The sequence below is a fragment of the Sorex fumeus genome, unplaced genomic scaffold (assembly GCF_029834395.1).
Source record: "Sorex fumeus unplaced genomic scaffold, SorFum_2.1 ptg000072l, whole genome shotgun sequence".
Taxonomy (NCBI): Eukaryota; Metazoa; Chordata; class Mammalia; order Eulipotyphla; family Soricidae; genus Sorex; species Sorex fumeus.
In genome coordinates this window covers 24,017,776-24,043,238 of record NW_026606129.1, presented here as the reverse complement: position 1 = coordinate 24,043,238, position 25,463 = coordinate 24,017,776, and the positions used below count along the sequence as shown (strand labels likewise).

Sequence of the window (25,463 nt, the reverse complement as noted above, 5' to 3'; positions counted from 1 at the left end):
ATTTCAGAAGATAGAGAATGGATTAATTCACTGCCAGTAGAGGCTGAAAGAATATGATGATGGATTCAAGAAATAAATTACTCTTGATTGAGCAGAGAAAACTCTATTTGCTCAGAGTAGATAAAGGCAGCCAGCAGGTCTTATGTATTTAGACAACACTAAAATTCATGTTTTCAAGAGCTTATATATTTGCAAATCTAAATAATCTCCATATAAACTATTCTCATTTCTTTCTGCGTTCAATTTTCACATTGAATACTAATGTGTTTTGTCTTAAATTTCTCAAAATATAAGTTTATCTAATACAATTTCCTGAGTACACAATTACTAAAGATAATTTTTCTTAAATTAGAATTTTTCTATTATTTCAAATAACATTATTTGAAACGATGGTTTAACCCTAACAAATTTGAATATGTTGCAAATTGTAGAATCAGTCTGGGTTCAAATATGGGAATGAGTGATATTCCACATTTAAAATAGTAAAAAGAAAAGAGACCATGAGCAGACAGACTGTCTGAAGGACCGTGCTCAGGCAGGTAAATGACTTACTTACTGGTAAGTATTCAGCCCTGGAGCGATAGCACAGTGGTAGGGCATTTGCCTTGTACGCAGCCAACATGGCCGACCTGAGTTCGATTCCTCCACCCCTCTCAGAGAGCCCGGCAAGCTACCTACCGAGAGTATCTCGCCCGCACGGCAGAGCCTGGCAAGCTCCCTGTGATGTATTCGATATGCCAAACACAGTAACAACAAAGTCTCTAATGGAGATGTTACTGGGCCCACTCGAGCAAATCGATGAACAACGGGAGGACAGTGACAGTGACAGCAACTGGTAAGTATTAGAGGATAGCTACTGTCAAGTGCAGAGATTCTCATACATGACACATACACTATATTCCTGTGGTGATGCCTCAAAAATGGGCACATCCAAGAGCTAGAAAGTAAGATTGGGAAGATCCTTTTTAGATTTCTAAAGGAAAGAGTTCTTTAGGTCAAACTGACTATACTGATTGAAAGTTGAAAGGTTTTACAACAAATTAGGTATGCTTTTTTTTTTTTTGCCAGTTGTCATCAAGAATAAAGGATATAGTGGTGGTGGAGGGATAAGAACATGTTAGGTGGTGATAGAAGCGGCAATAACTGGTGTTGGAACCTTCCAAAAAGGCCTCATAGGGGCTGGAGTGATAGCACAGTGGGTAGGGCATTTGCCTTGCACGCGGCCTAACCCGGGTTCGATTCCCAGCATCCCATGTGGTCCCCGGAGCATGGCCAGGAGTAATTCCTGAGTGCATTAACCAGAAGTAACCCCTGTGTATCGCTGGCTGTGACCCAAAAAGCAAAAAAAAAAAAAAACCCCAAAACACAAAAAAAGACCTTATATATGTCATCGACAAAAGTTAAGATAAAGTAAAGTTAATAAAAGTTAAGATAGGTTATATTGAATTGTTCAATTAATAGAATGGTCACACTAATATATTTTAGATGGTATTATATGTATACATTTACATTTAATTTTTATTATCGTGACCCATGCTGTAGAGTAATTTTCTAAAGGTACAGAATTTTTTTTTTTCTAGATGGATTTTCAGTCCCAGTGTTAATATCTACTGTTAAGTCTCAGAAATCTCTCTTGTAGTTCTTAGAGGAGGTCTGGATTGGCCTACGATGGTGTTGTTTAATAATTTTAGTATTTTTAAGAATTTATTTGTCAACAGAGTCTAAACATTCAAATTATTTGACTATTAAAGTGAGGATGTATAGGTATACTTTTTAAAGGAAAATTCCTGTCTATTTTCTCTCTAGTATATTCTAACTTCATGTCAATGGGCTTTGGGACACTCAGGAATGGATCTCTTATAATGAAGTTACCTATATTTTTATTTTATAAAAATTTATAAAATTATTTTGTAAAAATATTTTATAAAAATCTCTTATAATGAAGTTACCTGTATTTTTATTTTATAAAAATTGTACTGATATTTATTAAAGGTAAATCATTTGTAAATATTCTAACCATTTCTCCATTGTTTATTAACATTTTTATTAAGTAAAAACATTTTGAAATCATGATAAGGGGAGAAGATTACATATTTTATTCATAAGAAATCCTTAGAAAGATGAGAAAATAAAACTCAAAGAAGTTTAAGTTACCGAACAATGAACTTTTCAGTAACCTAATCAGGGTGGAGGAGAGAGAATAAAAAAAATTCAACAGCAACAGATTAGCAAAAATGATTTGAATAGTGTGATTTGTGGGAAATGACTGAATTTTGCAAAGATCTTTTTACCAGAAACCTGGATGAATTAATCAGACTAGCTCATGTAAGTGTAAATTACTCAATTCCAGATATTTAAGAAGAAGCTAAATAACTCTAAGAAAAAGTACAAGAAGATTTAGCAATTTTATTTATTTTTTTAAACTTTGTTTTTATTTTTGCTTACTGATTTACGATACTGATATGGCTGTGTTTCATGCATAAACATTGCAACACCACACCCTCCACTAGTCAGCTCCCCGCCTTCATTTTTCCAGGTCTTTTCCCCTCCTACACCCCTCAATCCTCCATGTAGTGATATGTTTCCTGCTAAAATCTATTCTCAATTTTTGGTGCCTTTATTGTTTCCTTACTTTGCTTCTTTATCTCCTAGAATGAATGAGACTGTTCAGTACGTGCCCCTCTCCTAACTTCACTCAGCAAGTTACTCTCCAGATCCATTTGTTTGGCATCAAAAAACATGATTCATCTCCTAGTAGTGTTCCACTGTGTGTATGTACCACAGTTTTCTTTCTCAGTATCTGTTCTTTCTGATCTTGAAAACATGGGTTGTTTTCAGACTTAGGCCATTGTGAAGAGTCCTGCAATATACATAGTAGTGCAACTGTCTTTTCTGAATAGAGTTTTTGGATGCTTGGGGTGCTGGATCATTGGCAGATCAATTCCTAGCTTTTTGAGAAGATAGAAATCAGCTTAACAAAAAAAAGTAAAGGAATTACAAAAAGACAACTATAAAATAAAACTACTAGAATAAATTCAAGGGCATTTTGAAGTCCAAAGACCCCTTATGTCACTCCCAACACTGAAAGTCTGCAGAATTGCAATTTTTAGTTGTAATTTTATAAACTCTGGTCCCAGATATGCCTGAATGTCGGTGATAGCAAAATTTGGACTATGTGAGAAATGGGAAATACAATTTAAAATGGACTGAGGATGACACACACCCACCAATCACCAGACAACAGAGTCTCCAGATAATGATTCAGGAAATGGAAAGGGGCCCACGCACCTCAAAAGAACTCAGGGAACAACCCCCCCTCCCCCCAAATAAAATACCAAGAAAAAAATGGATTTTTCTGAGGTGCAACGGGTTCAGAAATGGTCAGGTAATCTTGTCCTCAGTGGCAGTTCTATAGTTTTATTTTTTATTCTTTTAACACTAAGTTGGGCCCCAGTTTATCTCCCATGATGTGTTCATTGCCCGCTGTCCAGCCCAGAAAATTTTTAGTCCAATTTCTCCACAGCACCCCAAGCATTTCTGAGACTTAAACCAATGTCTCAGACAGGTTTGGTTTTTTGTTTTGTTTTGTTTTTCCTTTTGCATGCAGCCTAACTTTAGTCACAAAACCTTTTCAAAGCTTTCCCACTCTTCTATTCCATGGTGGTCTGGTGTGGTCTGGGAGAGTCAGGGCCAGTTCACGAGATTCACTTTCCTAGCCTTTTTCTCTGGAAGGAAATTGTTTTTGTAAGACAGAATATTCTCACAGTTCTATCTCTAGCATTTCATGATTCCTATCAATTATTAATTATCCTGTATCTGTTTTACCAGATCATTGAGTATAGTAGATCCAATTTACTTCATACACTATTATCTATTTTTATTCATATGATTTATTCCTACAGTCTATAGTTCTTCAAATTTTGATAAACGCATGACCATGTACAAACTATAATTAAAACATAGAAGATTCTATTGTTACGGTTTGCTTTTACCAGGTCTTCTTTCATTCCCAGCTCTTGGAAGAACTTGTGGATTTAAAACCCTCTAGTATTTTCTTTGTGGATATGCTATACATTAAAATGTAAACTATGTGATTTTTGTGGAACAAACCTAAAAGCCTTTGAGATCACTGCCTAAAGCCTTTAGGATTCATGCATGTTATTTTGCTCTTTTATAATTTATTTTTCTTGCATATTTGTTTGCTCACAATTTTTGTTTCAGTATTCTACTGTTGGGTGTAATAAGGTCAATCCATTCACTGGTTGAATGAGAGTCTCCTGGTTTCCAGTAATTATATGGGACATGAAATCATTTTTTTTTTTTTGGTAGGGAAAGGGTCTCCAAAGCAGTGCTCAGGAGGTCTTGGGACCTCACTGGAAGTTCTTGGGCAATAGGGCTTCTAGTAAAGTCCAGCTGGCCAAGAGCTGGAAGATGCATTGCTATTCAAGCCCTGCAATGCTGGGCAAACCTGTGCCACCCCAGTGGAGATGGGGGCCTCCAGGGCAATGGTCTGGGGACCACATGGTGCTGGGAAACAAACATAACTGCTGTACTACCTTCTTATTCCAATATGTGATTTCTAAAGGTGGTAAAATATTAAGGTAGATTAAATCTTCCTGGCGCAGAAGCAGGAGGGCATGAGGAGGAAGGGATGAGATTCGAAAATGCAGAACTCCCAAATTACATGAGAAAGTGATAGTTAGAACTGTAGCATTAAGCCAGCGCAATCTTCTTTACCTGATTTTCTGTCTATTTCTGCCACTTATGAGTTGTACCATCATGGGTAAGTTATTTTACCTACCCCAAAGGAAATAATAATTCCTTCAGAGGATTAGTAGTAAGATTATATAATTTTGCAAAGTTAGCGCAATGCCTGGGATAGAACCAATGTTCAGTAGTTATATCACTTTCTAATACAGTAATAGTAACTAAAACTAACACAAAATGGTTTTGAAAAATGAATGCCAGGGACTGTACTGAGGAATTCACTCATTCAAGGCAGGTGTGATTTGGAAAAAAAAAGCCCAACAACTCAGTACTAGAGCTTACCTTGTCTTAGAGTTTGAGCATTAAGGGGAAGTCTACATAAGGTTTCTAGTTGTTCTGTTGATATTTGAGGAAACTGAGTCACATAGGAGTTGTTACTTTCCTAGCTATCACAGATTTTTAATATCCAAATCACCATTAATACCAAGTACCCTTTCCCCAGCCGAAGGCTCCTCCACATGACATAAATAACTTCAGATTGCATGCACATTAATTTAATCCTGCTCACTTCTCATCTCTTACATATTTAAAAGAGATAAGTCATCTTCTGCAATTTATATTTTTCCAGTCTCTGAGGACTGATTAAGGACTGGATATTGCTAATTGGAAACAGTAACCAAGACACATAAAAGAAAACCAACATATTCTCAAATGATTTCACCATTAGAAGAAACTTATAGTGTTCCTTAGGTCAGCCCTGGCCCTTCCACATGCTGCCATCCCCAGAGGTCCCATTTCAGGTTTTGGCCATATTAACATTCAGCTCTTTAATTTGAAATATATTTTGTTTTGCTTTTGGTCCCAGACATTTAGAGATTTATACCCCTTTTTCCAATGTAGAGATTTTTTTCTTTAAAGATTCTAACAAAGAAGCACATTGTAGCATCCTTAAGGAGGTATTCTGAAGGTGTGTTGAGTTTAAGAGTTGATATGCATTGACAATTGCTTCATATTTTAAGCCTCCTTGTAATGATCCTAACATTTCAGAGTTAAATGCTACTTACTGCACCATGAAATATAAATGAAAGCTTGACTTCCTACTGTACCAAAGATCTGTAAACAATTCCACACCTGTGCACAATTTATAGTAAATCAAGCATTTTGAATTTTGTTCCATGTTAAATATTTTAAGTGCCTTTAATAAAGATGATGTGATTTGTAAGTCACATAATGAAGCCAATCTAAATAGGAGTTATTAAAAAAGAATAATAACTATTTAACTAAGCTTCTCTCCCCCGGCAATGTGATTCAGATCATCAACTCGCTCAATTTTCCTTTAAATAATAACAAATATTCTTGGCAAGTAAGGCCCACTCCAGTTTGAATCACATCTAAGCTTTATTAAAGATAAGCTACTGAAAGCCTTTGACTTAAACCTCATCAAGCGTTTCCCATTGTCTCTGTGGATATGTCTATACATACAAAGAAATCAGGCTGAGGTGGTCACTTAAAAAAGGAAGACATAAATAAACAGTAAACTTTCTTAATGAAAATGGATGCAGGGCCTGTGGCACTCTGTCACCCTAAGAACTCCTTCATAGCGCATTGTACATGCAAAGCAATAGATCGTTTAGTATGGGTCCTATTTACAGTAAACTATCACCCCAAAAGATTAGATACTGAAATAAGCCCTCCTGGTTGACAATTGCTTCTGATAATAAGATTAAAAGCTAATATAGATATGGATTTGAAAGCATGTTTCCAGAACCACAATTTCTGCTTCTGGTCCAGAGATCAATGTAATGTAGAAACAGTCACAGGATCTTTTACATTTGCATGTTAAAAATATGCTGTGACTCATGCAAAATTAATTCCTGGCCTCACTGTGTTACTTTTTGGTAGAAAGTTTAAAATGTTATGGGTGAGCTATCAAAGTTGATTGTTTTAAAGGGATGCATTTTATGGTCTGTGAACTATATGTCAATCAAACTGTTGGGAAAAAAATTAAAGAAAAAAATTGGTTGCCCTGTATGACAAATTTTTCAACAAGAGCTCAGTAGTAGTTCAGTGGATAATCAAGTAAGGTGAGATGGCCCTTTTGAAGTCTGCTCTATTTTTATCCTTTTGGGAAAAGTAAGGCACCTTTTCTGTCATTATCAGTCCTGTGCACAATGAGAAACTATTTTAGGGTAAGTCATCATGTGAAAGTGAGTTAGACTCTTTGGAGAAAGCAGAGCACCAGATGTTCTGCAGTGTAAAAGATGGTAAATTTCCACATCCCACCTCCATCATTGATCAAGTTTTGCTTCCTCCGTGACATCTGAGATCATCTGGGCACATATCCCAGCTTTGGCAACCTGGGGTTGGTGCACAAGTGGCAGTAATCAATCCACTGAGATCTGAAAGAATAGGAATAAAGGGACGGTGTGAAGAGTCAGATTCAAATATGTGAGTGAAAGAAAAAGGTTCACCTCTTAGTACAGAGAGACTTGAGGGAGAAGGTGGATTTGGAGGGTGGTAGACAGTCAGTGAAATACAGAGAGTGTTCCTGTTTCCAGCGCCACCATCACATGACTCAGCCAAGTCTCATGTTTTCCACCTTAATTTCTTCAGCTGTAAAGTGAGGAGAGTAGCAAAATAATGTTTCAGAAGTTCCTTTCTCTCCTATCTATTGCCCTCCCATGCCCACTAGGAAGAAGAATCCCGTTACAAATGATTTGAAGGTCATGGGATCATTAACATTCTTGAGTTGTTACCACAGTAGAATTCACTTTTGATTAAATTTCAAATTAAAGTTTAATTAATAGTTTGTTTCATACCCTTTGTGACTTCTGCCAGAGAATATTTTTAATATAAATATGGAAAGTTTCCTGCTCCTTCTTAATCTCCATTAAGAAATTACTTTTGATGTTTTTAAAGGAACTCACTAGTTTGGGATGCAGATACTTATTAAAGTTTGCTGTCATTATGGTTGTATTGTGGAGGGCAAAAATAAAAAAAATATTGGAGGCCAGCTACACATGCTAGGGGAAAAGGGAGCTCAGATAGAGAAAGGAGCACCAAATAAAGGGTGTTGGGAAGATCCTCCCAGGATGGGAGAAGCATGCTGAAAGTAGTCTATAGACCAAACATGATTGTCACTCAATGCCTCTTTTGCAAACAACGACACCCAAAAGGAGAGAGAGAACAAAAGGGAATGCCCTGCCACAGAGGCAGGGTGGGATAGGGGGCATGGGGGGTGGGAGGGGTAGTGGGAGCGGTGGTGGTGGAAAATGGGCACTGGTGAAGGGGTGGGTATTTGATCATATTATAATTGAAAATCAAGCACAAAAATTTGTAAGTCTATAACTGTACCTCATGGTGTTTCACTAATAAAAGTTAAAAAATAAAAAATAATTAAAAAATAAATGATTTTCCTCAGTTATCAGTATAGAAAAAAATTTAAAAAATAGAGTTCTTATGCTGATAATCTACTGCATTACTCTTACAGACATTACATTTGGGTGCCATTGTACTTTATAGTTTTAAAACATGATAATTAAAAATTGTAGTATTTCTAAGATTTGAAAAACAAGAATGTTTCCTTTTCTATACATATGTGAAAATCTTACAGTACTAAGTCTAAATTTTTAAATGATGATGAAAATCTGCTGTTGGGTGCCAGCCGCCTCTTTATATGACTTGAACTTTCCATTTCACTATAGATAACCTCATGCCATCTGTGACCTCTCTTAGAAATATATGACAGAGAAAGCAAAGCACTATAACTAGTTCCTGCTGTAGGTCTACTCCACAGTTAACTATCATGCATTGAGCATCTGTTCTTTCTAACAATGGTGTGAGAAACATTATTTTTTACTTACAAATTCATATGTCAGATATTTATTTAACACCTACTTTGTATCCTGGATAGAGGATACGGTGATGAATAAAACATGATTTTATGGAAGTGAAACAAAAGAATAATGAGTAATAAAAGCATATAAATAAGTTCAGGTATTGATAGCACTGTAGCACTGTCCTCTTATTAATGGATTTGCTTGAGCAGGCACCAGCAACGTCTCCATTGTGAGACTTGTGTTACTGTTTTTGGCATATCGAATACACCACGGGTAGCTTGCCAGACTCTACCATGTGGGCGGGATATTCTCATTAGCTTGCCGGGCTCTCCAAAAGGGATAGAGGAAACGCACCCGGGTCGGCCACATGCAAGGCAAATACCCTCCCTGCTGTGCTATCTCTTCAGCCCAATCTGTATTGATAAAGAGCATAAATGAAATAACAAAGAGAAGAAGTAATAACATGTTATTCATAGGGCTGGAGAGATAATGCAATGGGTAGAGCACATTTCTTGCATGCAGATTACCTGAATTCAATCCCTGGCACCTCATATGATCTCCTGAACCTTCCCGTAGTGATCCCTGTGCACAGAGCAGGGAGTAAGCCCTGAGCATCACTGGCTGTGCTGCCCCCTTGAAAAAATAAAAATCTGGTACTAATCTCGGCCTCTCTTGGGTGTTAGTCTCCCATTTTGTTACTTTGGAGGCCAGCCACACATGCTAGGGGAAAGGGGAGCTCAGATAGAGAAGGGAGCACCAAATAAAGGGTGTTGGGAGGATCCTTCCAGGATGGGAGAAGCATGCTGAACGTGGACTATACCAAACATGATTGCCACTCAATGCCTCTTTTGCAAACCACAACACCCAAAAGAAGAGAGAGAACAAAAGGGAATGCCCTGCCACAGAGGCAGGGTGGGATGTGGAGGATGGGGAGTGGGAGGGATACTGGGATCCTTGGTCGTGGAGGATGGGCACTGGTGGAGGGATGGGTATTTGATCATTGTATAACTGAAACCCAAGCACAAAAATTTGTAAGTCTACAACTGTACCTCATGGTGTTTCACTAAGAAAAAAAAAGAAAAAGAAAAACCAAAAAAGAATACGGTAACCCAAAAATGACTTTTAGCTACTTGGAGGACTTTGATAGAAGAACATATATGTTCCAGATGCTCATAAAGTAGGTCAGATTTTTTTTTTTTTTGCTTTTTGGGTCACACCTGGAGATGCACAGGGATTACTCCTGCTCTGCACTCAGGAGTTACTCCTGGCGGTGCTCAGGGGACCATTTGGGATGCTGGGAATTGAACCTGGGTCGGCCACGTGCAAGGCAAATGCCCTACCTGCTGTGCTATCTCTCCAGCCCCAGGTCAGATTTTTAAAAGAAAATTAATAGAATAAACATTAGTTTGAACGTTTCTAAATGTTCATACATCTTTGAGCATAGTGTTGCCATCATTCCTCCCACCACCAAAGTGCCAATCCTAATCTGGTTTTAAACTGGAAGTTGCACCTGAGCAGAATCTTAAAGAGTTCGGGATCACTGATGGGTGTCTGAGAAGGCAAGACCACGCACAAACTAAGTTCAAACCATCATAGAATGTGACCTAAAATATAAAAAATGTTTTTCCTTGGGAAACTAACCTATGCTAGATCAAAAACCCAAGAAAACTCTCTTCTAATTTCTAGTTATGCCAATTATATCGTTAGTAGTTGCATAATTTTTATTTTGAAACTTTTATATGAGAAAGTGCCATTGCAGTTTCTTTTTCTGTTGTTGGAAAAGAATCTGTATAAGAGCCATACATCAAACAAAGCAACACTGACAGAGGGTATGGTGTGTGGGGCAGAAGGAATTTGCCAGTAACGTCTCCATTGGAGACTTTGTTGTTACTGTGTTTGGCATATCGAATGCATCACGGGTAGCTTGCCAGGCTCTGCCGTGCAGGCGAGATACTCTTGGTAGCCTGCTGGGCTCTCCGAGAGGGGCGGAGGAATTGAATTCGGGTCGGCCAGGTTGACTGCGTGCAAGGCAAACGTCCTACCGCTTTGCTATCACTCCAGCCCGGAAGAAGTACAAATAACAAAAAAGATGAGCTAGTGATCAGCCTCATGATCCAACATGAAAAATGCTTATAGTGATGTCTTTACATTGGAGGATGGATAATCCTCCCCACACCACACACTGTGATAAGGACTTACTCCTGGTGTTACTCGGGGAACTATATGTGTCACCAAGGAGTCCTGTCTCGGTTGCATATAAGGCAAATGCTTTATCCTTGAGCACTTGACCGAAGAATCATAGAAATTTGTAAGAGGATGCAGAGCATAAACTACCTTTATAAGGTTGCAATAACTCCTTGCTCATATAAAACTTTATTTTACACATAGCTATTGGCTATCAAAGAACCAGCATAAAACAGATGGCACACTAAAACTGAATAAATTGTGAAGAATTTAATAAAAGACTCATTTACAGAGGTTGTTTAGGATTTAAGTAAACTAGCAAGGATTGTGTAATACTTCAGACATAAAGTTTTTTTTTTTTAATTTATTTTGGTGGTGGTGGCAGGGGCATATTTGGCAGTACTCAGGGCTTATTTCTGCCTCTCTGCCCAGGGAATAAATCCTGGTGGTGCTCAGAGGACCATATGAGGTGCCAGGGATTGAACCCAGTTTGGTCATGTGCAGGGCTGTACTACTGCTCTGGCCTTTGAACTCTGCTCCCTCAGAGTTTAATAGAAGGACATAGACCATAATTGCAGCTCTATAAGGAAATAACACCCCAAACTTACATTCTTCCAGCAAATCATTTATTGTATTACAGTTACCAAAGCCACCAGAAGTTAAAAGGTAAAGGAGCCCCCCCACCCCACACCAGAATCAAAATCACCCTGTCAGAGCAGGGTGGAGAAAGCAAGAGAGTACTTATGATAGAACAAAGAGTGATTGCCCAGGGCTGTTGTAAAGTTGTGTTATCTCTGAACCTGTAAGAAATGCTTTTAGGGTAAAGCATTGTTTGCAGTTGTAAACTGAGAAAATCTAAAACTGTTTTGGATACAGTCCCTTGTACATTTCATTTAGAAATTTACAAGTATATACCATCCCCCATCACCCCACCCCAGGAATTCTGGCATGTGGTTTTCTTGCATTATAAATTAAGTGACTTTGTAAAGCTTACAGTCATTTTCTAGAGAAGGTCAAAGAGACATTTGTGTCTGTTTCCCCTTCATTTCCAGCAACAATAGAACCTTGCAAGTTACTATCACAACAGCACTGGGTTTGTCAGAACCAAGTTTGTTTTCCAAAATTCCTAAAGAGGGTTAATCTTGACAGTTCTTTCTCAAAATCAGGACCTGGAAAGATTATTCATTACTTTTATCGATATAGCACTGCCTCATAACACTATGTGTGTCAGATGTGCAGCATTAAAAACCAGTACCTGTAAATGGTATGTTATGTTCACCACTAAAAGTCCAGTTCTAAGTAGGGTAATGGGTATACAGCTGCAGTCCACAAGCAAGAGTAACTTATCCTAGGTGACCACTGAGTACTGACAATGTGCTTCAGACTGAGACTTGTTTCAAGTATAAATAGTTCTCAGCAACATAAATGTCAATCCCAAATAGCACTGCACTGCACTGTAGCACTGTCCTCCCGTTGTTCATCAATTTCCTCGAACGGGCCCAGTAACGTCTCCATTGTGAGACTCATTGTTACTGTGTTTGGCATATCAAATATGGCACAGGGAACTTGCTAGGCTATGCCGTGCAGGCAAGATACTATCAGTAGTTTGCTGGGCTATCAGAGAGGGATGGAGGAATCGAACCCGACTCAGCTGGGGAGGCCGCATGGAGGCCGCATGCAAGGCAAATGCCCTACCACTGTGAATCCCGAATAACCTTACCTTATTTCTTCCTTTTATTTTTGTTTATTTAAGGTGAACTCAGCAATGCCAAATGAGTTACTTAGAATAGATCACAAAACTTATTACTCAAAGAACTAAAGACTAAATAACTAAAAACAGGAATCTACTGATTACTTTGACTTAAATATATATATATATATATATATATATATATATATATATATATATATTTGCTTTTGGGGGTTATCACACCCAGTGATGCACAGGGGTTACTCGTGGCGGTGCTCAGACACCATATGGGATGCTGGGAATTGAGCTTGGGTCTATTGCATGCAAGGCAAATGCCCTACCCACTGTGCTATCACTCCAGCCCTTGACTTATTCTATATTGATGCTTTTTGACCTATTATATATATATGTATATATTTCTTTTATTACTGAAACACTATGAGGTACAGTTGTAGACTTACAATCTTTCATGCTTGGGTTTCAGTTATACAATGTTCGAGTATGCATCCCTCCACCAGTGCCCATTTCCCACCATCAATGGTCCTAGTAGCCCTCCCACCCCAACCCCAATCCCAACCCTCCAGACCCCACCCCTCCTCTGTGGCAGGTCATTGCCTTTTGCTCAGTCTTTCCTTCAGGGTCTTGTAGTTTGCAATAGAGGTATTGAGTGGCCATCGTGTTTGGTCTATAGTCCACTTTCAGCATGCATCTTGCATCCTGAGCAAGTCCTCCGAACATCCTTTACTTGGTGTTCCCTTCTCTATCTGAGATTCCTTTTCCCACAGCATATGCTGCCAGTTTCCAAGCCCTGGAATAGACCTCTTAGTACTTATTTAAACTATTCTTAGGTATTTGACTCCCATTCTGTTACTTTATATTCCCCAGATGAGTGCAGTCTTTCTATGTCTGTCCCTCTCTTTCTGGTGCATTTCACTTAGCATGATACTTTCCATGTAGAAGCACTTGTATCTAAATTTCATTACTTCATCTTTTCTAACAGCTGCATAGTATTCCATTGTATAGATGTACTAAAGTTTCTTTAACCAGTCAGCTGTTCTTGGGCACTCGGGTTTTTACAGCAATGAACATAGAAGTGCAGATGTCATTTCGACTGTTTTTTGCCTCTCCAGGATATATTCCCAGGAGTGGTATTTCTGGGTCAAATGAAAGCTCAATTTCTAATTTTGAGAATCGTCCATACTGCTTTTCAAAAGGGCGAACCAGTTGGCATTCCCACCAGCAGTGAAGGAGCGTTCCTTTCTTGCCACATTTGTGCCAACACCGGTATCTTTTGTTTTTTTGGATGTGGGTTTGTCTCTGTAGTGTGAAGATGATACCTCATTGTTGTTTTTATCTGTATCTCCCTGTTGATGAGGGATGTAGAGCATTTTCTCATGTGCCCTTTTGCCTTTCGGATTTCTTCTTTGATAAAGTTTCTGTTCATTTCATCATCCCCAGTTTTTGATGGGGTTGGATGTTTTCTTTTTGTGGAGTTCAACCAGTACTATGTATATCCTTGATATCAACCCCTTGTCAGATGGGTATTGGGAAAATATCCTTTCCCAGTCTGTAGACTGTCTTTGTATTTTGATCACTGTTTCTTTTGAGGTGCAGAAGCTTCTTAATTTAATACAGTTCCATTTGTCTATCTCTGTTTTCACTTCCTTGGCCAGTGGCATGTCATCTTTGAAGATACTGTTAGCTTCAATGTTGTGGAGGGTTTTGACAACATTGCCTTCAATGTACCTAATGGATTCCCATCTGATGTTGAGGTCGTTACTCCATTTTGATCTTACTTTTGTACATGGTGTTACATACAGATCTGAGCCCATTTTTTGCATGTAGCTGTCCAGTTTTGCCAGCACAGTTTGTTATAGAGGCTTTTCTTGCTCCATTTCACATTTCTTGCTCCCTTATCAAAGGTTAGGTGATCATATGTTTGGGGGAGATGTCCGCATATTCAAACCTGTTCCAATGGTCTGCGGCTCTGCCTTTTTTCCAGTACCATGCTGTTTTAATTATTACTGCTTTGTAGTAGATGTTGAGGTTGGGAAGGTTACTTCCTCCCATTTTCTTTTTCCCAAGAATTGCTTTAGCTATTTGTGGGTGATTTTTGTTCCATATGAATTTCAGGAGTGTTTGCTCCATTTCTTTGAAGAATGTCCTGGGTATCATTATAGGAATTGCATTGAATTTGTACAATGCTTTGGAAAGTATTGCCATTTTGACAATGTTAATGTTCCCGATCCATGAGCAGGTGATATCTTTCCATTTTTTTCGTGTCCTCTTTTATTTCCTTAAGTAGCATTTTGTAGTTTTCTTTGTACAAGTCTTTTACGTCCTTAATTAAGCTGATTCCTAGGTAGTTGATTTTCTGGGGCACAGGTGTCAACAGGATTTTTTTTTCATGTCACTTTATTCTCTCTCATTATTTGCATATAGGAAAACCATGGACTTTTGGGTATTAATTTTGTAGCCTGAAACTTTACTATACAAGTCTATTGTTTCTAGGAGTTTCTTGGTAGAGGTTTTCGGGTTCTCCAAGTACAGTATCATATCATCTGAATAGAGAGAGCTTGATTTCTTCCTTTTCTACCTGGATGTCCTTAATATGTTTTTCTTGCCTAACCGCTATTGCAAGTACTTCCAGTACTATATTGAACAGATGTGGAGAGAGTGGGAATCCTTGTCTCGTCCCTGATCTTAGAGGGAAGGCTCTTTGTTTTTCCCCATTGAGGATGATGCTTGCCATAGGACTTTGGTAGATGACTTTAACTATATTGAGGAAAATCCCTTCTATACCCATTTTGGCAAGGGTTTTCATCATAAATGAGAGCTGGATCTTGTCAAATGCTTTCTCTGCATCTGTTGATATGATCGTGTTTTTTTATCTTTTCTTTTGTTGACATAATGGATTAAGTTGATTGATTTCTGAATGTTAAACCATCCTTGCATTCCCGAGATAGATCCCACTTGGTCATGGTGTATGATATTTTTGATGACTTGTTGAATTCTATTTGTTAATATTTTGTTGAGAATCTTTGCATCTGTGTTTATCAAGGATATTGGCCTGTAGTTTTCTTTCCTTGTGGTGTACTTGTTTCCTTTTGGTATTAGAGAGATATGAGTTTCATGGAAACTGTTTTGGAGAGTTTCTGTTTCTTCAATTTCCTGGAAAAGCTTGAGAAGAACTGACAATAGGTCCTCTTTAAATGTTTGGAAAAATTTGCTAGGGAATCCGTCTGGACCTAGGCTTTTGTGTTGGGGAAGAATTTGTATTACAGTTTCAATTTCCATGATATTAATAGGACTATTCAGGTATTCTAGATCTTCTTGATTCAGCCTTGGGAGATTATAGGAATCCAGGAATTTATCCATTTTTTCTAGATTCTCTTGTTTTGTGGCATGCAGACTTTCAAAGTAGTCTCTGATGACTTTTTGAATTTCGTTGGTTTCTGTTGTGATATCCCCCTTATCATTTCTGATTCATTTATTAGAGTTCTCTGTCTCTTTCTTTGTGAGTCTTGCTAGTGGTTTATCTATCTTGTTTATTTTCTAGAAGAACCAGATCTTGCTTTTATTTATCTTTCAGATTGTTTTTTTGGGTTTCCATGCCGTTGATTTCTGCTCTAAGTTTTATGATCTCTTTCCTTTTGCCTGGTTTAGGCTCCTTTTGTTGGTCCTTTTCTAATATCTTGAGTTGTGAAGTCAAGTTCTTTATGTGGGCCTTTCTTCCTTCCTGAGAAATGTTTGCAAAGCTATAAATTTTCCCTTTAACACAGCTTTAGCTGCTTTCCATAGGTTCTGGTAGCTCGTGTCTTCATTCTTATTTGTTTCAAGATAGTTGACAAAATCTCTATCTTCCTGATTCTGTTGAGGTATTCTTTGTTGCCCAGCACATGGTCTATTCTGGAAAATGTTCCATGTGCACTGGAAAAGAATGTGTATTCTTTTTAGGGGGAGTATAAAGTTCTGTATAGATCTATTAGCCCTCTGTCTTCTATTTATTCCTTCAGAGCCATTATTTCCTTGCTGAGTTTTAATCTTCTTGATCTATCTAGGAGTGATAAGGTGGTGTTGAAGTCTCCAACTACTGTTGTGTTTCTTGTAATGTCATATTAAGGTCTGCTAGCAGTTGTTGATTTAGGTATTTGGCTGCTCGCTCATTGGGTGCTATATGTTTTGGAGTGTAATTTCTTCCTCTTGTATATATCCCTTGATTAATAAAAATGGCCTTAACTGTCCTTTTTAATCTTTTTCAACCTGAAATCTATGTTGTCCGAATCTAGTAAGGCCACTCCAGCTTTTTTGAGGGGGTTGTTTTCTTGCAGGGTTGTTTTCCATCTTATGACTTTGAGTCTGTGTTTGTTCCGATTATTCAGATGTGTTTCTTGTAGGCAATAGAATGTTGAGTTCTGTCTCCAAATCCGTTTTGCTTCTCTGTGTCTCTTAATTGGTGAATTTAGACCATGATGTTGAGAGGGATTATTGTTATGGGGTTTTGTGTCATCTTTCTGTAAGGGTTTGTTGTGCTTGCAGGGATTTGTTTTGTCTTACAGTAGCCGCTTTAGCCCTTCTTTTAGGTTTGGTTTTGAGTCTATGAAGTTCTTGAGCTATTGCTTATACAGAAAATAGTGTGCCATTCCTTTGAGTTTGAGTGAGAGTTTAGCCAGATAAAGTAATTTTGGTGAAGCATTCATTTCAGTGAGGTTTTTCACTATATTCCACCATTGCCTTCAGTCTTGGAGGATTTCCTCTGATAGGTCTGCTGTGAAACTACGGGGTGCTCCTTTGTGTGTGATTTCCTTCTTTGACCATGCTCTTGCAGTACTATGTCTCTATCGGTGTCAACCATCATTCTAACTATGATATGTCTTGGAGTGTTTTTGTTAGGGTCTCCTTTAGCTGGCTCCTTGAATCTGTATGCCTGCATTGCCCAGCTCTGGGAACTTTTCAGCAGTGATTTGTTTAACCATGGCTTTTCCATTGGGACTTTTCCTGACTTTCTGGTACTTCAATGATTCTAATGTTGTTCCTCTTGGAATCATCTTATAGTACTCTAATTCTCTCTAGACCTATTTTGAGGTCTCTTGCCATTGTTTGTTGTTGCCTGTAGGCTTTGTGCAGCTCATCTTCCAGCTCACTGATTCTGTTTTCAGCTGTAGCCATTCTACTGTTGAGGGCACACACTGAGTTTTTTATTTTATCTACCGAATCTTTTATTTGTGACGTCTGTGCCTAGCTTTCCAATTTCTTCTTTCAATTCTTCCTGTATTTTCTTGATTCTTTCTTTCATGTCCTCCTTTAATTTACTGGATATCTGTCTCACTGTTTCATTACGTTCATTGAACATCTTCATTATTTCATATCTGAATTCTTTCTCAGAAAATTCTCTTAAGTGAGTAACACCTAATGAGGTTTGTGGGCTATTTTCATCATCCTCTCCTCCTGGTGGGGATTTGTGTTGTTTCTTCATGTTGGTGTGGTGGTATGGAGACTGAGATGTCACACGAGTTTGTTGGGTATGAGTAATTTACCTGGGAGGAAAAGAAGACCAGGCACGGCATTGGGGATAAACAGGAAGTGGCTCTGACCTATTCTATGTTGATCCTATTCTATGGTCTTTATTTATTTATTTATTTATTTACTTATTTATTTAATGAATGAGTCACTGTGAGAGAAAGTTATAATAGTCTTTACGTTACTACTATTTTAAGGATAGAAACACTGTTTTTAATAACTTCCTGGGTCTTTAATATATAGTATGGTATATTTCCCTGGCATTCTAATCTCTGTTGGCTGAGTAGCAGTCTTAAGAAGTAGATTTAGTTTTGACCATCCTTACATTCGAGGAGGCAGCAGTATAAAGAAGGAAGTGCCTTTACCCAGGTGTCAGATGGCTAGTTCATGGGCTTCTACCCAGGCAGTCTGATCTTCTCTTGAGTTTTTCCTTACTCTCAGCTGTTCCACTAAACTAAAATGATACAGAAACACATCTAAAAAATGACAGATAGGGGCTGGAGCAATAGCACAGCGGGTAGGATGTTTACTTTGCACGCAGCTGACCCAGGTTCAATTCCCAACATCCCATATGGTTCCCTGAGCACCGCCAGGGTAATTCCTGAATGTAGAGCCAGGAATAACTCCTGTGCATTGCAAAGTGTGACCCAAAAAGCAAAACTTGCAAATAAAATGTCATTATCTAATAGTTCTCATAATTTACCTTTGTTTCAGACCATATTAAAACACACATATTAAAACACATATTAAAAGTAATATTAACAAGACCTACTTTGACGAATGAAATACGTTCAGGTCTTTTATAGCTGGCCAGAGAGACATGGTTGAGCAGTAATACTCTTGCTCCCTTGAGGACCCAGTAATTGCATGCTCTACTGATTTACAGGGAGGTTGATTTAGGACTAGATTTTTCCGCACAATAAAGCATTGTTTGTTAGAAGCTAAGTTCTCATTATTTTGTTTGCTAATTTGTTGCAAAATGTTTTGTATAGGCTTGATGGGCAATGATCAATTGCTTAAAGAGCTACAGTTTGATGGATGTGGCAACATTATGTGGAATGGCAGTTATGCCGATTAGATGAGAAAGCTTATTATTCATTGATTAAGTGGTTCAAGAGAGAAATGTTTAAATTCATTGAACAGTGACTGAGTTCACTTTGTGTTTTACTCATCTAGGCCATTTTCTACAAAACTGCACATAATGATCATATGCTATTACAACATAATGAACATATATCATAACACAACCATACTCTATCACAATATAAAACATTGATATGTATTGTGTGTTTTTCTTGCTCCAGGTTATTAGACTGACTGGTACACCCAGCACACTTAAGTAGGGTAATTCATTCTCTCCATTCCACAGATAAACTAACACAGAAATGGAGAGATTCAGCAAATTTTCAAAGGTCACATACTAGCACTGTTGTGTCAGTGCCCTGGCATGAGTGAATGACTCCAAATTCCTTATTCAGTATTCCATCCTACCTCATTCTTCCATTTCATTTTAATGAAATTAATATACCAGGCTCCTGCCTCTCTACTCTGTGAAGAATTCTCAGAGGAAGTGTGCTATAAGGTCCTTGGAGCCAAACTACTGGCTCCTACCCAACAGTTATTGGAGAATATTGGGCAAAATGTTTTACCACTGAGTACCACACTGATTTTTTTTTAATTCAGAGAGGTCTGTAGTACATTAGTGTGATGAAAAATCATATATGTAAGTTGCTCAGTACAGAGTTCGATGTTAAGAAGATATAGTAATAGCTGCCATCCTGATAATTGATAAACGCATCAGGAGAATAAAGCGTTGTTCTTATTTACACTATATCTCCTGGCCCTGTCAAGAAATACCAGCACCTCAAATTAATAGAAATGCAATTTTAAAGGAATTAAGTAAATAAACCATGTACATGAACTCTGTATATGTGCTATAGATATTTGATAGCACCCACCGTGAGTTCAAAGATGAACTTATTAGGAAGGCTGGAAGATCTCCACTTCTGGCTCTAGTTCAGTGACTGATTGAGATTAACAGTAAGTTTTTTGTGTGCTGGTTTGAAGCTACAAGAAGGATATTAGAAAAAATGTGCATTTTAGCTTCCATTGAAGCATATGGCATTATTTGAGGAAGAGCCCTCACATTAGCTGAATGGGCTACGTTGCTCAGTTTCTCTTATGCCATAATGCATTCTGAGTCCTACAGAAATGCTTGTTTAAAATCACATGTGGCTGCAACCTTTGAACTGAAAAGTGCTGCATTGGGCGACATCTTGCTGATGACACACATTTTGCAAACCAGGCTATATCCCTTAGGTATTACTGCCCACCATAGATTGGCTTCACTGTAGCTTAGCTCTTGAAAATCACTAGTCTCCAGAGGCATTCGAGGATTAATTTAAATGGAAAAAGAAAAGTAATTTCCGAAAGCTATTTTAGAAGAGAAAAATAACTCCATTACACGGCTCTTCTTTTGATGTCCTTTTGGATGCCCCACTCTTGGCTTGTCACATTGTGCTTTGTGTTCTGGGAGATGGTACGATGCTAATACCTGTGAGATGAGAATGGTAACAGTGACAAACAAAGTGTGTTTATGCACAATTCCTATATTTTAGAAATTTTATATTTTCCATACGTTATCTCCAAGGCAATGCTTTCCCCTTACAGAGAAGTTAAATGATTTATTAACTCACAGCAGCAATTTTGTGGCGGAGCTATGATTCAAAGACCTATCAGCCTTGTTTCATGAGCCATGTTTATCATCACTGTCTTCCTTTTTTATTCTCTTCTTTCCGTTCTCTCTGCTATCTTTCCTTTCCCATTCATCCAGTTGTACTTACTTAAAACAAATCTCCTTTTTTGCTTGTTTTGACTATTGAAGTTAGGTTACTGATAATTTGACCTTGCACAGTTAAAAGAGGTGGATCCCAAGTAGAATATTAAAGTTGCACAATATAAATCCATCAAAAACCTACATAAATGTTACTCACTTTCCTATGTTCAAATACCTAGCATCCCATTCTTTATCTAGATATGCACAAATGATCACTTGAGGTGCCTTTAGGAAAATTAATTCACTAAAGCAATATAATTTTGATTTCTCTCATTTTAAACATTGTCTTCTTCTCTCAATTGTAATATATTTCTCGACCTAGGAATCTACCCTGAGAATCTAGAGCTGGCTGGAGGACCACTGGGTGTTCTAGAGGAGCTGTGGAAAAGTATATTCAGGCCAGAATGAGAAGCTGTACCCCTAATCTGAGGCTTTTCCCATTGTATAGTGCTCTTGACTGCAAACTGAACCCAGGGATACTTTATTGCATCAGAAAGCATTTCTTAAGAGACTCAACATTTCCCAACATTTTACAGCATCAAAAATTTGACAAAGTCAAAGTAAGAAGCCCTTACTTCTTTCTACCAGAAGATGCAAAATTTGTTTTGTTTAGGGTTTTTTTTTTTTTGGTGGTGCAGGCAGCAAAACCAGAGAAGACATCTGCAAGGCATGTGCTGTATCATATAGTGACCTCCCAAGTCGCTCATCACTTTTCTTTTTTACAATTCATAACATTCATTGATTGACTGATTTGCATGTCTGTATTTAATACTTTTAAAGAAATTTAAATAATATGAAAAAAGAATCAGAGACAGTGGGAAGCGCACTTTCCTTGCACATGACTGACCTGGGTTCAATCCCTAGCAACAAATATGATTCCCTGAGTCTACCAGGAGTGATCCCTGAAATGTAGAGCCAGAAGTAAGGCATGAGCACCGCTGGTGTGGACACAAAACCAGTAATGATATGATGATGATGATGATGATGATGATGATGATGATGATGCTATGGGAGAATATTAGCACTGTAGCACTGTCCTCCCATTGTTCATCGATTTACTCAAGCGGGCACCAGTAACATCTCCATTGTGAGACTCGTTGTTACTGTTTTTGGCATATCAAATACGTCACGGCAGCTTGCCAGACTCTGCCAAACTTCCAAGCACCAAGTGGAAACTACCTGTACCCCCGGGGGATCCCACCCTGTTCCCAGTGTCTCGCAGGTGATTTCAGGTCAACTGGATGGTGATGCCCCTGACAGCAGACCGGTGTGAGCTGGGTGCCAGAAGGGGTACACAGAGGTGCGATGGGGCAGGCAATGGCACCACACACACACCTGGGTCATCAGGAAAAGCACCTGCCCACACTCCAGGTGGAGCCAGGAGAGGCAGCGGTGACCAGAAGGGCTGCAGGAAGGTGCTGGTTTGAGTACATGATTCCCTAATCCCCTGCCTCCCCAAATCCTCTGGTTCTGCCCTCCCCAACCCTCCCCCCACAAAGGGATTAGGGGGTTTCATGGACAAGACGAGGGGCTGCCGTGGCTCCTGAATCAAATCTCCTGGCACGAGGTAGGGCCCAGTGCCTGTGCCACTTGTGGTGCCAGGGATGGAACCAAAATTGGCCACATGCAAGGCAAGTGCTCTACCCACTGCCTTAGTGCTCCAGCCTGAATCATGTAAATTGTTCTCTAGATAAATATACAAACACAAGTGTGGATGGACTCGTAGCCTCTTGAACACGTGTGTTGTGGTTGTTGGGAATATTGGGCAAAAGTAATTTTTGTCATTGCCACACGTTTGCGAGTACTGGGGCACCATTAGGGTCTTGGGTTCAGACAAGAGGCCGCTTGAGTTTCTTCAGCCTCCGGGGTATGAACGGTCTGTAGGATCCTGCTTCAGGCAACTCTGGGGCCACTTGGTGACTGACCGGTGGCATTGTCACTGAAACGTGAAGAAAGGAGAAATTCTGTCCACTTGGTAGTCGCACAAGATGGGATTCTAGCTGCTTTTAAATGTTTTTCATCATCTTTTGATTTTTTTTGAAATTCTTGGACGTAATTAACAAATGTGTTCAGCCTGTTACTCAGCCCCCAAGAAATGTGTTTGCCTTGCCGGTGCCAAGCCTGGAGACTATGGCGGAGCGCGGGGCCGGAGTCTGCCCGGAGACCCAGCTGAAGCCTCTGTGCCCTGTGCACTGGCGCTAGGCTCCTCTGCAGCACGTTGTCAGTGCCTTCCGCCTTTGCCTTCAGAAAGTCTCTCCCAGCGCTCATTTCCTCGGCCTCCTCGCAGGCCAGTTTCACTGAGCGAGGCTGCCGGAAACAGAGCTCCTGGACCCAGAGAATGGGGGACCAGGGAGAATATTAAGTAATAAAAATTTGAAAATATATAGCACTGTCCTCCTATTGTTCATCGATTTGTTCAAGTGGGCACCAGTAATGTCTCCATTGTGAGATTTGTTGTTACTGTTTTTGGCATATTGAATATGCCACAGGGATCTTGCCAGGCTCTGCCGTGGGGGTGGGATACTATCAGTAGGTTGCCTGTCTCTCTGAGAGGGATGGAGAAATCGAATCCGAGTCGGCCGTGTGCAAGGCAAACTCCCTACCTGTTTTGCTATTGCTCCAGCTAGATGTATGAAAATGTGTATGAAAATATGTACACATTATCGCTCCACTGATATGTATGAAAATATGTACATTTTTGAAATAGTATTTTTAGTTTATGAACTTTGCTGTAGCATGCTTTCTTTCCATGTCTCCTCTTTATGGATGAAGAAAACCAAAAGACGGGTGATTAGGTGATTTGCTCAAGGTTTTTGAGCTCACAAATGTTAAAGATGTGTTCAACATTTATCATTCTGGGGGCTGGAGCAATAGCACAGCGGGTAGGGTGTTTGCCTTGCACGCGACCGACTCGGGTTTGATTCCCAGCATCCCATATGGTCTCCTGAGCATCACCAGGGGTAGTTCCTGAGTGCAGAACCAGGAGTAACCCCTGTGCTTTGCTGGGTGTGACCCAAAAAGCAAAACACAAAAAAAGGAAAAGATTTATCATTCTAGGCTAGGGATGTAATTCAGTGGTAGAGTGCTTACCTTAAATGGTGACCCTGGGTTCCATCACTGCCACCCCACCACCTCAAACACACACTGTCAATCATTTCTGGATATAGGCAAATAGCAAACAATTATGTTGTTACCTAAATACTCAGTTTCATATCAATTATAAGTCAATAAATGATGTATTACTGAAAATAATTTAGAATGTTGAATATGTTTGCTTTGAGATCTCCCAGAAAGCAGAATCTGAGATAAGGGCCTAAAGGTAGTTTGCTCTGAGAACAGATCATAGAAACTTAAAGAAGAGAGAAGATGGAAAGTGAAACAAACATCTGTTATTGATTAGTGTTATGAGCAAACAGACTGATTGTACTGTGTCTCTTTGAGTCTCTGTATTCTTAGTTCAAGGTGTTTCCACTTTGGAGACTGAAGAAATAACCACATACCACTCCTATCTCATTTGGGATATTTTGTCAACTCCTCTATAAATCGAAATCCTTACATGTGTATAATTTTAAATATCTATAGACATCCCTTACTCATGTATCACCAAAGTTCTGGGGGAAAATGCAAGAGATGTCAGTTTTTGCATAGGGAAGGGATTACCTAATCCTAATTGTGTGAAACTTCCATGTATAAAACTGGAAAATACATGACTGAGGTTATAAAGTTAACACCCCCCCAAAAAAAAAGACCCAATACACAATTTTTCTTCTATATTTACAAGAGTAGTGTTAAACAAACTTTTTCAGTCAATAAAAAGAATTAAAAAAATAGTAAAATAACGATTGCCTTCAAGTTTATGGTGTATTGGAGTGGGTGATAGATGTTGAAAAAATAACATCAAAATCTTGGGCAGTGGGACCTGGCTGCTCAGAGAAAGTCACTGATATTCCACCTGAAACAAAGGATCTGGGAGAGTCTAGAGAAGAAATTGTGGCCTGGACTTGATCATCACTGTATCAATATCATTCTGCTGTTCATTCATTTACTCAAGCGGGCACCAGTAATGTCTCTATTCCTCCCAACCCTGAGATTTTAACAGCCTCATATTCTTCTTTCCCAATGATTGCAGACTCTTTCAGGGTCAGGGGAATGAGACCTGTTATAGTTGACAGGCTCTGCCCGTGCAGGCAGGGTACTGTTGGTTGCTTGCTGGGCTCTCTAAGAGGACTTGATCATGAGTTTGTTTAAATGAGAAATGGCATGAAAAGGACATTCTAAGGTCGGCGAGGGAAGGAGAAGGAAGAAGTGCAATCTTTGGAGAACTGGGCATCTTGTGTGCTTATGAGTTTTCAAGCAGAGGGAGTTCTTGAAGATTAGGCTGAAAAAGCACATTAGTAAAGATTATGGAGGTGCAAAATGACTGACAGCTTGTAAGAAGAGAAGGGATAATGGGTACTAAAGACATCAGTAATGACCTTTGGTGGCTAAATTTAGGAGAGTTTAGGAGGTTAATATAATGTGAGAAGCCAAATGAATTTTGTTAGAGTTGAACAGAATTGAATATGATTTTAGAAAGGAAAGAATAGGGAGGAAGAAAGGCAGATCAACTGAGGGTGGAAAACTGATGTAATATAATCTCCAAGAGAAGTGGCAGTGTGTGAACTATAATCTAGGGGATACAGTGGGA

At 38.9% G+C, this 25,463-nt stretch overlaps 1 protein-coding gene across 1 annotated transcript in view; it reads left to right on the top strand.

Annotated features, from left to right (window-relative positions):
• The window catches only part of ZNF385D (zinc finger protein 385D), a 369,440-nt gene that overhangs the window by 36,363 nt on the left and 307,614 nt on the right, over positions 1 to 25,463 (top strand). The window lies entirely within an intron of this gene.